We start from the raw sequence: 17,149 nt of genomic DNA, 5'->3' as shown, positions 1-17,149 counted from the left end.
ACTGGAGCTAGGAGAGTGCCAAATTGGCCAACAGTGGCAATGTAGTGTGTAGGTGGAGGGATAAGAAGGTTTCATATCTAACTTTATTGGGCAGCAAATGGAAAAGCCACAATCCAAAATCATACCATCTGAAACCATCACTGCTCCAGAGGAGTTGATCATTTGGACCAAATGAGGATTTAGAGCCCTAATCAGCAAATGGTTAATTTGTGTTCACATCAAAATGTGCAAAAACATGTAATCTCACAGACTGTGTGGTTGTTGGTGCCAGATGGTCTGAGTATTTCAGAAACTGCTAAGCTCCTGGGGTTTTCACGCACAGCAGTCTCTAGAGTTTAAAAAAAACAAAAACACCCAGTGGTTTGAAAGTTTGATAAGAGAAGAACACTTTAAAAAAAAGAGAGGGGAGGAGAGAAGACCAGATTGGTTGAAGCTGACAGGAAGGCTAAGGTAACTCAAATAACCACTCTTTACAACCCTGGTGAGCAGAAAAGCCTTTCAGGATGCACAACACACTGAACCCGGAGGAGGGTGGGCTACAGCAGATGACTACATCAGGTTCCACTCCTGTCAGCCAAGGGCGCAGGCTTACTGAAACTGTGGGGCGTGGGGGAATTACAATTGAAAAAAGACCAGATGTTGTTCAGATCCTGAATAGTATCGTGAAAATAAATGTGCTATCATAAGTCTGTGACAGTGTTCTAGGAAAGTGTCAGGGTTTGGTTATTAAAAAAAAAATCCCAAAAATATACCAGAATATGGAAATGGAAAGAATACAGTATACTGTATGTTACTAATTTCATGAGGCTTTTCAATGACTGATATTAGTTTCAGCATGTTATTTTTATTATTATTTATTCCCCTCTTGCTTATGCATAATAATTATTTAACATTTACTAAACATATCTTTTTTGAATTGTAATGTTACAGTACAGCTCATCAAGTTATACTGCTCCTTTGATCCTTGGCTGGTTAACATTTTGGTATTATGAGTTCTGTCATATGGTTTTGGGTATACATTGAAGAGGTGTCACTTACCTTCAAAATAAGATCAGCTTGTAATTGTTTTTTCACTGATTTTAATACTAAACTGTAGATTGAACTTATTTTGTTTGGAGCAGTGATTATTAACCTTCATTAAACATTTAATTCTGAAAATATTCAGAATTTCGAAGATTTTGAAAGGAATGCTAGAATTTTACAGGGTTCTAAAGGGTTAAATATAGTTGCCATCTTTGCTGTAAAATACTGTTTTTACATGCATAAAAGTATTATTGCACGTTTGATGTTACCTTCACATTCTGTTCGGACTCTTTCAATCAGCTCCACCCTTAGCCTGCAGACACATTCCTCAAAGCTTTACTCTGCAGTCTATCCTCTTTTACCATCATTCATCATGTCTCAATGAGTGCTTAAAAGCTCCAAACCCAATGATTACATTGCACAAAATATATTTCTTTGGAGTGGGGGTGGGGAGGGGAACATACATAATGATGGGAAGGTCAACAGAGCAGCCGAAAGGTATTAGAAATCTCTCCACCATCTCTTCCGTCTTCACTCATAATGAACACCAGTGATGCTGTGTTATTGTAAAGAATGTAAATGCAGTAATGTAAACTGTTGAGAGTGAGAAACCCCTGGAATCTCCAATATTTCTATATGAGTAGAAATACATGAAAATGTAACATTTGATAGTGGCTTAGTCATCGCTACAGCTAGAGCTACATTTATTCACTTTAAGCATCTTTAGAGCAGTTGAAATTGTTGATATGGTGATACAGGGCGGCACGGTGGTGTAGTTGTTAGCGTTGTCGCCTCACAGCAAGAAGGTCCTGGGTTTGAGCCCCGGGGTCAGCGAGGGCCTTTCTGTGCGGAGTTTGCATGTTCTCCCCGTGTCCGCGTGGGTTTCCTCCGGGTGCTCCGGTTTCCCCCACAGTCCAAAGACATGCAGGTTAGGTTAACTGGTGACTCTAAATTGACCGTAGGTGTGAATGTGAGTGTGAATGGTTGTCTGTGTCTATGTGTCAGCCCTGTGATGACCTGGCGACTTGTCCAGGGTGTACCCCGCCTTTCGCCCATAGTCAGCTGGGATAGGCTCCAGCTTGCCTGCGACCCTGTAGAAGGATAAAGCGGCTAGAGATAATGAGATGAGATGAGATGAGATATGGTGATACAAGTGCCTTAAGTTGAGAAGCAAGTTCAAGCTAATAGCTAAAAGCTAAGGGTTGGTATAGCGAGAGCAACAAACACACACAGGGTACTAAACATCACAACTAATCACTAATTACAACCCTGATTCCAAAAAAGTTGGGACAAAGTACAAATTGTAAATAAAAACGGAATGCAATGATGTGGAAGTTTCAAAATTCCATATTTTATTCAGAATAGAACATAGATGACATATCAAATGTTTAAACTGAGAAAATGTATCATTTAAAGAGAAAAATTAGGTGATTTTAAATTTCATGACAACAACACATCTCAAAAAAGTTGGGACAAGGCCATGTTAACCACTGTGAGACATCCCCTTTTCTCTTTACAACAGTCTGTAAATGTCTGGGGACTGAGGAGACAAGTTGCTCAAGTTTAGGGATAGGAATGTTAACCCATTCTTGTCTAATGTAGGATTCTAGTTGCTCAACTGTCTTAGGTATTTTTTGTCGTATCTTCCGTTTTATGATGCGCCAAATGTTTTCTATGGGTGAAAGATCTGGACTGCAGGCTGGCCAGTTCAGTACCCGGACCCTTCTTCTACGCAGCCATGATGCTGTAATTGATGCAGTATGTGGTTTGGCATTGTCATGTTGGAAAATGCAAGGTCTTCCCTGAAAGAGACGTCGTCTGGATGGGAGCATATGTTGCTCTAGGACCTGGATATACCTTTCAGCATTGATGGTGTCTTTCCAGATGTGTAAGCTGCCCATGCCACACGCACTAATGCAACCCCATACCATCAGAGATGCAGGCTTCTGAACTGAGCGCTGATAACAACTTGGGTCGTCCTTCTCCTCTTTAGTCCGAATGACATGGTGTCCCTGATTTCCATAAAGAACTTCAAATTTTGATTCGTCTGACCACAGAACAGTTTTCCACTTTGCCACAGTCCATTTTAAATGAGCCTTGGCCCAAAGAAGACGTCTGCGCTTCTGGATCATGTTTAGATACGGCTTCTTCTTTGAACTATAGAGTTTTAGCTGGCAACGGTGGACGGCACGGTGAATTGTGTTCACAGATAATGTTCTCTGGAAATATTCCTGAGCCCATTTTGTGATTTCCAATACAGAAACATGCCTGTATGTGATGCAGTGCCGTCTAAGGACCCGAAGATCATGGGCACCCAGTATGGTTTTCCAGCCTTGACCCTTACGCACAGAGATTCTTCCAGATTCTCTGAATCTTTTGATGATATTATGCACTGTAGATGATGATATGTTCAAACACTTTGTAATTTTACACTGTCGAACTCCTTTCTGATATTGCTCCACTATTTGTCGGCGCAGAATTAGGGGGATTGGTGATCTTCTTCCCATCTTTATTTCTGAGAGCCGCTGCCACTCCAAGATGCTCTTTTTATACCCAGTCATGTTAATGACCTATTGCCAATTGACCTAATGAGTTGCAATTTGGTCCTCCAGCTGTTCCTTTTTTGTACCTTTAACTTTTCCAGCCTCTTATTGCCCCTGTCCCAACTTTTTTGAGATGTGTTGCTGTCATGAAATTTCAAATGAGCCAATATTTGGCATGAAATTTCAAAATGTCTCACTTTCGACATTTGATATGTTGTCTATGTTCTACTGTGAATACAATATCAGTTTTTGAGATTTGTAAATTATTGCATTCTGTTTTTATTTACAATTTGTACTTTGTCCCAACTTTTTTGGAATCGGGGTTGTATTATGCTATGCAAGGATACCTAGTTATATCACACACATGTAACACAAGGACTATATTCACTTGTGGTCTTCTAGTGGTGTAATGAACTGCTTAATTTTGGCCAGCCTGCATATTTCCACGCAATGTCAGTGAGCAGTATATACTTACCCAGGCATGTTGTCTTTTTTTTCCCACAGCATGGTTTTACTCCTGCCCGCTCCTGAAGGAATTTTGACTAATCACTCCCACTGCCACGGACACTCTTGACCAATCTCGTCCTTCCTTACAGTTATTATTTTTGTTTGTACTTCACTATGATATTCTTGAATGAACTTATTTGGTTCTATTTCCCAAAATATAAGCAAATTAGTGATTTAAGCCACAGTGACCCTAACCATGATAAAGCAATTACTGATGTATGACTGAATGTGGTAAATGTGTTGTCCAGCACTTTACCACATTCAATATGTTCCCGTATTAGTCAGCATGGCCTTTCTTTTTCCACTGAGCTTTTTATACAAGCTCCAGCCTCAGTGGCTTTTTTGTTATATTCCCAGTACTGGATCCTATGGGACTCAACAAAAAGTGGAGGAGTAAGCAAGTTTTACTTTTGCAAAGGCAAGAGTTGGTGGCCAGATCTGAAGGTGGATGAACAAAAGAAGGCCATATTCATTAACATGGGAAGATAAAAATATAGGGTTGATATAGAGTGATATAGAGTGCAGCATTATGTGACACATTTATTGCGTTCATTCTTTCCTTTTCAATAAATGCTTTATTCTGGTCAAAGTCATGGTGGTTTAAATGACTAATTATTCATATTTTGTGAAATAGAACTGTAACAACTTTATGAGAGAGGGCAATGAGGAACTGGAGACAGGTGCTGCAATTCAAGGTGCGCTTTAATTTTATTTACACTTTTCAGTGACTTCTACTACCACATAGGCACACTATACACACAAACGCACACAGCAAGGTGACACAGCTCTCTCTCCCATTACTGGCTATCTGAAAGATACACAGAAAGACATGCTAATAGACAGCCAATAATTAGACACAGGTGTACTGTGTCACATGTTATCTGTTGGTTCAACCTGACTCCTTGCCATTCACAGCGGATGCTCGACCACACCCTTGCTGTCACATACCCCCATCACCCAATTCAGGCCAGGGAGCTGTCCGGCCTGCAGCTGACTCCCCCCTTGGTGGGAGAGGTAACCTGCTAGCACCATCTGTGCCCCCAGCCTGTGGACAACCTCGAATTTAAAGGGCTGAAGGGCCAGAGACCAATGAGTGATCCACACGTTGGCATCCTTCATGCAGTGGAACCACTGGAGTGGAGCATGGTCGGAACAGAGGGTGAATGGACATCCTAGCAGGTACAGTGGTGCTTGAAAGTTTGTGAACCCTTTAGGATTTTCTATATTTCTGCATAAATATGACCTAAAACATCATCAGATTTTCACACAAGTCCTAAAAGTAGATAAAGAGAACTCAGTTAAACAAATGAGACAAAAATATTATACTTGGTCATTTATTTATTGAGGAAAATGATCCAATATTACATATCTGTGAGTGGCAAAAGTATGTGAACCGTTGCCTTCAGCATCTGGTGTGACCCCCTTGTGCAGCAATAACTGCAACTAAACGTTTCCGGTAACTGTTGATCAGTCCTGCACACCGGCTTGGAGGAATTTTAGCCCATTCCTCCGTACAGAACAGCTTCAACTCTGGGATGTTGGTGGGTTTCCTCACATGAACTGCTCGCCTCAGGTCCTTCCACAACATTTCCATTGGCTTAAGGTCAGGACTTTGACTTGGCCATTCCAAAACATTAACTTTATTCTTCTTTAACCATTCTTTGGTAGAACGACTTGTGTGCTTAGGGTCGTTGTCTTGCTGCATGACCCACCTTCTCTTGAGATTCAGTTCATGGACAGATGTCCTGACATTTTCCTTTAGAATTCGCTGGTATAATTCAGAATTCATTGTTACATCAATGATGGCAAGCCATCCTGGCCCAGATGCAGCAAAACAGGCCCAAACCATGATACTACCACCACCATGTTTCACAGATGGGATAAGGTTCTTATGCTGGAATGCAGTGTTTTCCTTTCTCCAAACATAACGCTTCTCATTTAAACCAGAAACTTCTATTTTGGTCTCATCCGTCCACAAAACATTTTTCCAATAGCCTTCTGGCTTGTCCATGTGATCTTTGTCAAACTGCAGACGAGCAGTAATGTTCTTTTTGGAGAGCAGTGGCTTTCTCCTTGCATCCCTGCCATGCACATCATTGTTGTTCAGTGTTCTCCTGATAGTGGACTCATGAACATTAACATTAGCCCATGTGAGAGAGGCCTTCAGTTGCTTAGAAGTTACCCTGGGGTCCTTTGTGACCTCACCGACTATTACACGCCTTGCTCTTGGAGTGATCTTTGTTGGTCGACCACTCCTGGGGAGGGTAACAATGGTCTTGAATTTCCTCCATTTGTACACAATCTGTCTGACCGTGGCTTGGTGGAGTCCAAACTCTTTAGAGATGGTTTTGTAACCTTTTCCAGCCTGATGAGCATCAACAACGCTTTTTCTGAGGTCTTCAGAAATCTCCTTTGTTCATGCCATGATACACTTCCACAAACATGTGTTGTGAAGATCAGACTTTGATAGATCCCTGTTCTTTAAATAAAACAGGGTGCCCACTCGCACCTGATTGTCATCCCATTGATTGAAAACACCTGACTCTAATTTCACCTTCAAATGAACTGCTAATCCTAGAGGTTCACATACTTTTGCCACTCACAGATATGTAATATTGGATCATTTTCCTCAATAAATAAATGACCAAGTATAATATTTTTGTCTCATTTGTTTAACTGGGTTCTCTTTATCTACTTTTAGGACTTGTGTGAAAATCTGATTATATTTTAGGTCATATTTATGCAGAAATATAGAAAATTCTAAAGGGTTCACAAACTTTCAAGCACCACTGTAGTACCAGAGAATGAGGACCACCCACTTGATGGCCAGACACTCCTTTTTGATGGTGCTGTACTTTGACTCTCACATGGAGAGCTTATGGCTGATGTACAGCACTGGGTGCTCCTCCCCCTCCACCACCTAAAAGAGAAAATGGCCCCCAGCCCTCTGTCCGACATGTCGGTCTGTAAAACAAAAGGGAAAGAAAAGTCAAGAGAACCCCTGAGGGATTCCTCAGAGAGAGAGGAGGGGCGGTCCTCTCTCTGTGTCATCATGATGCAGAGCTGACATGGACAGCCCTGGGACCACCTCGCCTAAAGAGGGAAGCTAAAGAGGGAAGATGCTTAGGGGCCTACTGAGATATACAGTATCTTGAACATTAAGTGAGTGGTGGTTGTCTCATTCAGGGGCTTTAATAACTACAACAATGTGCTTCTCAAACCTCTATGCCTGTCAGTCCTGCGCACTGTGGCACGTGTACCTGATGGCGCGCCCCTGGTTGCGTGTGCATCGAGCGGACTCCAGCACGCATGCCAGTAACGACCCGCACCTGAATTCAATTAAGGAGTTATGTGCACCTATTTAAGGACTGCACTGATGCACCATCTTTGTGAAGTATTACGCTACATCAGTATGCATTACTGAGCCTTGCTACCCATGTTCCAGATTTCCTGTTTCCTGATTCCTGTGCCTGTTCCTCGTTTCCATTCTCGCTTTGCTTCTGACATCCTGTTTGCGCCTCGCTTGACCATTTTGCCTGTTTCATGTTTTTGGATTTTGCCTGCCGATTTGGACTGTTTGCCTGTATGTATATTTGTTCACTGTATATACACTGCACTGTTATTATTAAACTGATTACTTCTGCACTTGCATCCGCCTACCTCGCGTACCTGACAGAATACTTCGCCTTTCAATGGATGTAGTAGAAGTTTTTCAGTACACGATTCCACGCCACTTCTGGGTTTCCCTGTCTTAGCCCCTCACCTCGTATTTCCGGCTGAAGTCTGACTGGAGTCCCCCGGCACCCTACTACAGAATATACCACCCTATGGGATTCATCTGTGGCTGACGCAGCGGAGGCCATCGCTCCAGAGCTCCCACCAGTGGCTGACACAGTGGAGGAGGCCGTCACTCCAGAGCTCCCTCCACTGGCCGATGTAAAGACAGCAGAGGAGGCTGTTGTTCCTGAGCCCCTCCTAGAGGCTGTCTCTCCAGAGCTGGTCTCTCAGCCAGAACCGGCACCTGAATCAATGCCTGAACCAGAGTCTGTATCAGAACCCATGCCTGAACCTGAGCCAGCGCCAGCATCTGTTCCAGCACCAGTGTCTGTGCTAGTGACAGCGCCAGCATCTGTTCCAGTGACAGTGCCAGCATCAGCTCCAGAGCCAGTGCCAGTGCCAATGCTTGCTCCAGAACCAGTGTCAGAGTCAGTGCCAGTGTCAGCTCCAGAACCAGTATCAGAGTCAGAGTCAGTGCCAGTGTCAGCTCCAGAACTAGTGCCGGAGTCGGAATCAGAGTCAGCACCAGTGTCAGCTCCAGAACCCGTGCCAGTGCCAGTATCGGAGTCAGCTCCAGTGCCAGAGCCAGTGTCCGTGTCAGCTAGCGTGTCAGAGCCAATGCTAGAGTCGGCACCTGTGCCAGCTCCAGTGACTATGCCAGAGTCAAGGCCAGTGCATCAGTGCACCTGAGCCTGTTCCAGAACCTATGTCAGAGGATGATGGAGCGACCTCTGCCTCAGCTGGTTATGAAGACGTTGTTGTCATCGTCCCGCCTCCACCCGGCTATGAAGACATCTTTGTTGTCCCACCTCCACCAGCCTATGAAGATGTCGTCGTCATCCTGCCTCCGCCCGGCTATGAAGATGTTGTCATCCCGCTGCCCGGCCAGGACCATAGCAATGCACTGCTCAAGCCCATCCATGAGTCCTATCCAGAGTTTGCACTAGAGCCAAGTCCTGAATCCAAGCCAAGTCCTGAGTCCAAGCCAAGTCCTGAGTCCAAGTCATGTCTTGAGTTTGAGCTAGAATCAAGTCCCAAGCCAGTTCCAGAGCTCAAGTCCAGCCCAGAACTCAAGTCATCCCCAGAGCTTGAGTCCAGTCCAAAGCCCAAGTCAAGTCCAGAGCTTGAGCACACTTCCAGCCTTGTGTCCAAGCCAGTTCCAGAGCTCCAACATGGGTCATCTCCTGAGCATGAGCCAGAGTCCAGCCCAGAGCTCAAGTCATCTCCAGAGCTCGAGTCCAGCCCTGAGTCCAAGCCAGATCCAGAACTCAAGCCTGATTCATCTCCTGAGCGGGAGCCAGAGTCTAGCCCAAAGCTCAAGTCATCTCCAGAACTCAAATCCAGCCCAGATCTTGAGTCCACTTTCAGTCCTGGATCCAAGCCAAGTCCAGGACCCAACTCAAGTCCGGAGTCTGAGCATGATTACGGCCCAGAGCCCAAGCCCTGAGCTCAAACCTGCTCCTAGTCAGGAGTCCAAGTCTTGTCTTGAGCCTGAGCCCAAACCCCCACCGGAGCCAAGTATTATGGATTATCATTCCCGGAGGGAGCTCTTTGGGGGGGGGGGGGGGGGTTCTGTCAGTCCTGCGTGCTGTGGTGCATGCACCTGACAGCTCACCCCGGGCTGCACATGTGTCAAGCGGATTCCACCATGCACACCAGTAACAACGCGCACCTGAACTCAATTAAGGAGCTAAGTGCACCTATTTAAGGACTGTGCTGATGCACCATCTTTGCAAAGTATTATGCTATGTTAGTACACATTACTGAGCCTTGCTACCCATGTTTCTGATTTCCTGTTTCCTGATTCCTGTGCCTGTTTCTCATTTCCGTTCTCACTTTGCTTCTGATATCCTGTTTGCGCCTCGCCTGACCATTTTGCCTGTTTCATGTTTTTGGATTTTGCCTGCCGATTTGGACTGCTTGGCTATGTGTATATTTGTTCACTGTATATACACTGCACTGTTATTATTAAACTGATTACTTGTGCACTTACATCCACCTACCTCGCATACCTGACAATGCCAGAACAAAACTAAATAAGAGCTACAGTATACAAGGTCCTTCTTGAGAAGAAAATAAAGATGAGTAACATCCAGATGGAACATGTTAAGATAAAAATGAGGAACACGAGACTAGAAATAGACTTAACCAAGCACCAGTTGAAGGTGGGTGGAGCCTAAAGGTGAATGACCCAAGCAATAATGGCTTTTTCTATGCTTCTTTCTAAACTTCAAGAGAGATGGAGGAGCCTTAAAATGAGGTCTGTGATATGTGAAACTGTCATCTTAAGATCCTTTCAAACATGGAGTATGGAGGATAGGGGTTTCCTTCCCGGGAGGAGAAAATAAAATATTATTTAAATAAATGAAAATTGATATATTAGGTCTGAAAGTCTTGACATGGCTAAAATACAGCCAGACTGTTAGCCAACCAAAAACAGCCAAAAAAACAGCATAGTAAAATAATCATATCACCATTGCAAATCAAGTTTTTTTTTCTTTTCTTCATACTGTAGTAACACTTACTGTCCACAAAGAGGGCTTTAGACAAAAAAGCAGTTTTGACCAGTTCTGCTGATCTAAAACAGTTCATTATTCTTCAGTAATATAAGTTAACAACAATTAGACTTATTCTTGTTATGTGAAGACTACTGATTGGGTCAGTACCTGTTGTTAGATATAAGTTGACTATCTTAAGAGTACCCACCTGTTGCCTGTTGTTTCTTCCAAGTTCTCTGGTCTCCTTCCACTTCCCAAAAAATGTGCTGGTAGGTAGATCTTTAAATTGGCCCTAGGTATGAATGAATATGCAAGTTGCCCTGCAATAGCCTGCCATACCATCCAGGGTTTATTCCTGTTCTGCACCCACAGTGTTCTCCACCCACAGTATTCTCCAGATCTTCTTTGACCCTGAACAGTATAAAGTAATTACTGAAGATGAATGAATAACTGATGAAATAAAAAAAAGCTGGGCGGCACGGTGGTGTTGTCGCTTTCCCCTTACAGCAAGTAGGTCCGGGTACGAGCCCCGTGGCTGGCGAGGGCCTTTCTGTGCGGAGTTTGCATGTTCTCCCTGTGTCCGCGTGGGTTTCCTCCGGGTGCTCCGGTTTCCCCCACAGTCCAAAGACATGCAGGTTAGGTTAACTGGTGACTCTAAATTGACCGTAGGCGTGAATGTGAGTATGAATGGTTGTCTGTGTCTATGTGTCAGCCCTGTGATGACCTGGTGACTTGTCCAGGGTGTACCCCGCCTTTTGCCCATAGTCAGCTGGGATAGGCTCCAGCTTGCCTGCGACCCTGTAAAACAGGATAAAGCGGCTAGAGATAATGAGATGAGATAAAAAAAGCTGTTCTTAGAGGATCTAGACTTTTGAACCCTACTGCCTTATTTACACTATCCATGAATGCTATTCCACAAATGTGCACACTGCATCACAGTAAATTTAAGATGGATGATTATCATCTTTCCTTTCAGACCCCAGTGCAGAATTCCTCTTTATATAAGCTTATAAGTCTTGCTTGTTTGTATTGTTATGACCTATAGGTCTTGATTTAAGACCTAATATAGTCAGTATAGTCTTCTCCACTTCCAGTATGCTTAAAATATACCTTAGCCTGAAATCAGCTTACAATGTACTTAGTGGTCTTACCGTTTCTTTTCTTTTTCACTATTTTGTTAGTGGGCTGCTTTCACAATGTAAAAGTAGATTTCAGGTTCCCTCATTTTGTTTGAAAGGGCACAAATGGACCTTCAAGTCAGTCTACCTTTAATAAAAAGCCCATTCTGAGTGGTGGCACAATGAATAAGGGGGGAATGAAGGAAGGAAACAAAACTGTCTCTGTATCCATAATTATGTTGCTTCAAAAGAGAATAGTGATCACTATATTTCACACACTTGCCCATTTAGGAATAGTGAACGGGACATAATAGATAATGTCATGAATTTACCAGAATAAAACTACACTGCTAATTATCTCTCTGTATTTATAATCTACAGTATTTTCTAAAGCAATTATCCAAACTAACATTTCTAGGCAACCAGAATGCTGTCTGAAAGTTATGGTTCCAGGAACTTTTGGTTATAAGAATGTTTAGTCACAAATTTTCTGAAAACTTTATTTCATAAGATTTCTTAATGTTTCTTTGATGTTGATGCAACATTTGCAGTTATATAAACAATTATTTCCATAATGTCAGTTTTTGGCGAACAGATAATTGTGTGAGCCATTACAAAACATTAGTACAACAAATATTACTACATTGTATCGAAGTTATTTCTGTTATATTACAGTTTAACCTTCTTAGAGCCTGTCAATACACATTCTGCTAATATTCTCTCTTAGCGTGATTCATATCTAACCATTCAGATCTGCAAATTCACCATATATAATATTTAAACAGATTTATTTAAAGATTGTAATAACAATGTATACACTGGCATTGTTATTTCAGTGTACCATTGTACTCAGATATGTATAATTACCAAGATCATAATAATAAAGACTGTCTGAATTGAGACAACAGCATTCTTGACATTTAGTTTTTGATGCACCACATAAAACACATTTTAACTCAGGTGTTTTTTTTTTTAAAACAAGTGTACTATTTCTGCCCATGCCTTTTGGCAAACTAGTACATTCTAGCACCATGTACTTTCCTTGCTTAAATATTCATTTTCCCTGTAAACCTCTATTTGAGCACCCTTCATCATATTGATATTTTAGTGGATCATTCAGTTAAAATGGTAAGCTCCAAGCTGTGAAAAAGTAAACAGATAAAATACAGTATAGCACTTTGTGGCAGTGGGGGCGTGGTCAAGTGTCGGTCTGTGACCGGAGGGCGGAGTCAGGGAAGGTAAGTGGCAGAATCACTACACCTGATGTGAATTAACCTGTGTTTGTGTGTCTTCCCAGCAACCACGCCCTATATAAGGAGAGAGAGGGCAGAGGAAGGGAGCTCTCTCCTGCACCAGATGACTTGTGTGTGTGTGTGTGTGTGTGTGTGTGTGTGTGTGTGTGTGTGTGTCAAAAAAAGGCAGCCTCTTTGTGTGTGTGTGTGCGTCACAACATGGCGTCTCTCTGTGTGCGTCACAACATGGCGGCAGGAACGAACGCCACTGCACCACACTAGACGCGTCCTCACCCGTCGTAACTGCTGGCGAAAACGCAGGGAAATTTAAACTGTAAGATTCGGTATGAAGATGATCAAACTTCTGATAGTCATGTGCGTCTGTGCAGTATTAAAATCTGCTTTGAAAGCAGCCCTACCTACCGGTAGAATCAGACAGCAGCAATGGTGCATCCATGACCCGACGCCCAAGAACCCTGGAGAAGAAGGCCTGTGGTTTGATTTCTCCAGATACACCCGGCCTCTGTCCCCAGAGGAATGGACAAAATTCCAGCAAGACGAGAGACTCTTCAGGAGAGGTTTGGATACCAAACGGCTTGAATCGGAATACAATTTTGTTTTTACTGGCGATACACCGGACAAATGGACCAAAATCATCTGCATTCTAAACGGATTATACTTCAAAAATGGAACATTCACAGCGTGTAACAGCAATGGCAAACCTTTTGGATTACCTCTTTTAAAATACACTCTGAGGATTTTAAAAAAGTTTCCACACTTCAACCAAACACTTCCTGACACAACATCCGCGACCCACCTCCTGGAGTGGATAGAAGTGCAACTGTGCTTCATACGAGATGTCATTCAACCTCGCCTTGCCAACAGGAGAACAAAGCGTGAACAACAGGTGGGTCGCAATAAACTCTCTTTCTTATGGCAGAATAGAAGATCAAAAGCAATTGAAATAGTCCTAAATAATGGGCAATATCCAAACCCACCACCAGCCATTGATAATGTAGATATAGTCCAGAAATATTACGCTGATAAATATACTCAAAGTGACAGCGCGCCGCTAGAGGCTGTACTGTGGCAACAACCTTCCGTGGCACAGCCCCCTTCCAGCGAACTACAATCGCAGCCCTTTACAGAAAGTGAGGTAGAGAAGGTCATATCTGCTCTCCCGAACAATAAAGCCAGCGGATCTGATGGAGTAACATATGAGACTTTTAAAACCACAAAAGAAATATCATGCTCACTCCTTACAAACATATTCAATACCTGTCTGTTAAACGGCAAAGTGCCTGAGTCATGGAAGGGTGCCCTTATTCACAGGATCCCCAAAAAAGACAATATTCCCGAAGACCCCTCCACATGGAGAGATATCTCACTGCTGCCCACAATATACAAAGTTTTTATGAAATGCCTACTATCACGCATCCTGCCCTGGCTCACGGACAATAACATTCTTTCACCCTATCAAAAGGCGTACATCAACCGTCAGGGCATGCATGAACATGTGTTTTGCCTAAAGACGGGAATTGATGATTTTAAACACGATTCCAGTAAATTCTATGCTGTATTTCTAGACTTCCGTGATGCGTTCGGCACCCTGCCCCATAGCGTAATGCTACATGCGCTAAAAGAAATACATCTCCCCCAGGCTTACATAAACATTATTACAGATGTCTACAGATCATCCTTCACCCAGGTGATCTGTGGAAAGGCCCTTACTGATCCAATCTCATTGGAAGTAGGGATTAAAACAGGCTGTCCCTGGAGCGCCATCAACTTTGTTTTGGCCATTGACAACTGGCTGAAATGGATGGGCCAGTGCGCACCTGAAGGGGTGCGCTCACCAAGTCCAGTACAGGGATACGCAGACGACGTACAGATTGTCTCAAGACATGAGTCAGTCATACAACACATGCTCACTCACACGGAACATTTTTTGTTGTGGTCAAAGCTTCAGGTTAAGCCCACTAAATGCACTGTTTTTTATGAGAGGCGCAGTGGAGGAAACCGCTGGTATCAGTCGCAACGCGACAAACCACCGGCCTTTTCATTACTACAGCAACCACTACGAGTGTACTCGCGCAATGAAACCTACACCTACTTCGGCCATCAATTCAATGTCGCAGGCGACTGGGAACATCAACAGTCAGAACTCATCAGCGAGTACACTCGTAGATTGCAACTCATAGACTCAGCCCCCCTACCTGTTATGTTCAAAGTACAAGCCATTCGAGAAATAGCCCTGTCCAAAATTCAACACCTTTTGGCAAATCTTCATCTCCCACAAAAAACCCTCACTGAACTCAAGAACATAACTGTCCGAACTGTAAGACAATGGTTCGGGCTAAACACACACTCAACCAGGGACATACTTTTTCAGTCTAAAAGGAAGGGGGGGCTGGGAGTACCCAACATCGAATGGATCTACACCGCTTCCAGAACCAGCCACCTGCTCAACATGCTACACAGTGACAATCTACAGATCCGAGAAATGGCCCGGGCTTCATTATTTCAACACCTAAAGCGACAGAAGACTCCCATTGCGCATGATGCCGACGCTCAATTTCTAGGATTCCAGGTGAAGAGCAACGGTAAACTGGATATTAGAGCAACCGGATTTGGTGTGAGGTCAGACTGGATGGATCTAAATGATCTTTGCATCCACACAGGAATACATCTGCGATGGGGCAAACTAGACAGCACAAAAATTACACCCGATGACAATATAATCACAGACCCACTCATCTACCCATGCGCAACTTATGCGCAAGGCGACGGTGAGCAAGAGCTGCCCGCGAAACATGCGCGGGCCTTCATCCTCCAAATGAAGCTGTCAGAGAGCGCACAGCACTGGGCCAGTCTAAAGCTGCAAGGGAAATTGGCGGGTTTAGCCTTTGCAGATCATGCGTTGTCACACTCTGTGCTCTCTAACTGCTCCGTTGGTGAGGACATATTAATGTTTACCATCAAAGCCCGCCTCCAAGTCCTCCCAACGAAGTATAACTTGGCCACCTGGTATCCCCATAATCATGACCCACACTGCATCCTTCACTGTTCTACTAGGGAAAATGAAACAACTGCCCATATCTTTAATGGCTGTAGTTTTTATAAAGGACTCTACATTGTAAGACATGACCGACTGGTTGACCTGATTTCAGAGAGCATTAAAGACATTCTAGATGCAACTACAAATATGCATAAACACAGTGCGGTGCAGATCAACTGGTTTAATACAGAAAATCATGACAATGTTCAATTGGATAATCTCCCAAACACTCCAGATATTACCATCATTGATGAAACAAACAGAACAATAACCATTGTTGAAATAGGCTGTTCTTTTGATTTATATATGGACACTTGTTTTAATGCCAAAATGTTGAAGTACCAGCCACTTCTTGAATCAATCATGGGTCTTGGGTATAACTACAAATTAATTGTTCTTGTATTTGGGAGCCTTGGACATATACATAAACTGGTCATGCGAGGCTTGCAACTGTGTGGATTATGCAAAACAAGCGCGAAGAGACTGGCCAGATACTGTTCAATTTCTGCCATAATAGGAAGCTTGTCCATTTGGAGACGGAGATGTCATATTTATCCATAGAGACTACTGGACTTATTATTTTTATATGATCACACTTGCCAATCTGCAGAATATTTCCAATAATGTTTGGATTTGTAATCCTTCCCTGTGCGACGATCCAAATAAAAGTATTAAAATGTGTGCGCGGGCGCGCGCGACTGGGAGAGTGTGAAAAGTTAAAGCTGAAAAGCAAAAATAAAAGAGTTTTGGAACTCAGTTCTGGCCTGCTGTACTTCTGTGCTCCACCCACCCACTCTGACTTCTACAGTGGTGCTGAAACCCGGCACCGAGCACAGAAGAGAACAGCCCCATGGAGTCCTCCCCCTTCGCAGACCTGATCCACGCCCTCACCACGGCCCAACAGAGCCAGCACCAGGCGCTGCTCGCCCTCCGAAAGGAGCAAGAACAACGGTTCGAGGCCCTGGTGCTGGCGCAACAGGAAGATCGTCAGGCGTTCCGGCACCTCCTCGCGTCGGCGGGGGCCACCATCTCCACCGCTGCAGGCCCACTCCACCTCACCCCGATGAAGATGGGCCTGCACAACGACCCTGAGGCCTTCCTCACGCTATTTGAACAAGCAGCAGAAGCCTCGGGGTGGCCGGTGGAACAGCGCGCGGCGCGCCTCCTACCCCTGCTAACGGGCGAGGCGCAGCTGGCCGCACTACAGCTCCCTGACGACCGCTGGCTGGTCTACGCAGACCTGCGCCGGGCCGTCCTCCAGCATGTGGGGCGCACCCCCGAACAACATCGTCAGCGCTTCCGCACTCTGCACCTAGAGGAGGTCGGCCGCCCGTTCGCGTTTGGCCAGCAACTCCGGGACGCCTGCAGGCGATGGCTGAGGGCTGACAACCGC

The sequence above is a fragment of the Neoarius graeffei genome, chromosome 3 (assembly GCF_027579695.1).
Source record: "Neoarius graeffei isolate fNeoGra1 chromosome 3, fNeoGra1.pri, whole genome shotgun sequence".
Taxonomy (NCBI): domain Eukaryota; kingdom Metazoa; phylum Chordata; class Actinopteri; order Siluriformes; family Ariidae; genus Neoarius; species Neoarius graeffei.
The sequence above is the reverse complement of the archived record's forward strand: the minus strand, read 5'-3'. Positions refer to the sequence as shown.